This window comes from Medicago sativa, chromosome 1, assembly GCF_051527215.1.
Source record: "Medicago sativa cultivar Bolivia chromosome 1, Bolivia_mono, whole genome shotgun sequence".
In the NCBI taxonomy this organism is placed as follows: Eukaryota; Viridiplantae; Streptophyta; class Magnoliopsida; order Fabales; family Fabaceae; genus Medicago; species Medicago sativa.
In genome coordinates, this window is record NC_140749.1 from 1119770 (window position 1) to 1121541 (window position 1772).

Here is a 1772-nt window from a genome sequence, read left to right on the forward strand (position 1 = left end):
CCATAATGTGGCCGATTTGCATTGAATCTTAGCATGTGACAATTCGTTGGATAGGTAACCAACAAAACTACGACTTCCATGGGATATTTTTGCATTCTCTAAAAATTCGGCCAAAATGGAGGTTAAGAAAATCTCCTCGTTATTTTAGGACATTACTCGTTTTCGACCTTTTTTTACTAGGAAGGCCATAAAGTGGCCGATTTGCATTGAATCTTAGCATGTGACAATTCGTTGGATAGGTAAAAAACAAAGCTACGATTTCCATGGGATATTTTTGCATTCTCTAAAAATTCGGCCAAAATGGAGGTTAAGAAAATCTCCTCGTTAATTTAGGACATTACTCGTTTTCGACCCTTTTTTACTAGGAAGGCCATAAAGTGGCCGGTTTGTATTGACTCGTAGCATGTGACAATTCGTTGGATAGGTAAACAACATAACTACGACTTCCATGGGATATTTTTGCATTCTCTTAAAATTCGGCCAAAATGGAGGTCAAGAAAATCTTCTCGTTAATTTAGGACATTACTCGTTTTCGACCCTTTTTTACTAGGAAGGCCATAATATGGCCGATTTGCATTGAATCTTAGCATGTGACAATTCGTTGGATAGGTAAACAACAAAGCTACGACTTCAATGGGATATTTTTGCATTCTCTTAAAATTCGGCCAAAATGTAGGTCAAGAAAATCTCCTCGTTAATTTAGGACATTACTCTTTTTCGACCATTTTTACTAGGAAGGCCATAATGTGGCCGATTTGCATTGAATCTTAGCATGTGACAATTTGTTGGATAGGTAACCAACATAACTACGACTTCCGTGGGATATTTTTGCATTCTCTAAAAATTCGGCCAAAATGGAGGTTAAGAAAATCTCCTCGTTATTTTAGGACATTACTCGTTTTCGACCTTTTTTTACTAGGAAGGCCATAAAGTGGCCGATTTGCATTGAATCTTAGCATGTGACAATTCGTTGGATAGGTAAAAAACAAAGCTACGATTTCCATGGGATATTTTTGCATTCTCTAAAAATTCGGCCAAAATGGAGGTTAAGAAAATATCCTCGTTAATTTAGGACATTACTCGTTTTCGACCCTTTTTTACTAGGAAGGCCATAAAGTGGCCGGTTTGTATTGACTCGTAGCATGTGACAATTCGTTGGATAGGTAAACAACATAACTACGACTTCCATGGGATATTTTTGCATTCTCTTAAAATTCGACCAAAATGGAGGTCAAGAAAATCTTCTCGTTAATTTAGGACATTACTCGTTTTCGACCCTTTTTTACTAGGAAGGCCATAAAGTGGCCAGTTTGTATTGAATCGTAGCATGTGACAATTCGTTGGATAGGTAAACAACATAACTACGACTTCCATGGGATATTTTTGCATTCTCTTAAAATTCGGCCAAAATGGAGGTCAAGAAAATCTTCTCGTTAATTTAGGACATTACTCGTTTTCGACCCTTTTTTACTAGGAAGGCCATAATGTGGTCGATTTGCATTGAATCTTAGCATGTGACAATTCGTTGGATAGGTAAACAACAAAGCTACGACTTCAATGGGATATTTTTGCATTCTCTTAAAATTCGGCCAAAATGGAGGTCAAGAAAATCTCCTCGTTAATTTAGGACATTACTCTTTTTCGACCATTTTTACTAGGAAGGCCATAATGTGGCCGATTTGCATTGAATCTTAGCATGTGACAATTTGTTGGATAGGTAACCAACATAACTACGACTTCCGTGGGATATTTTTGCATTCTCTAAAAATTCG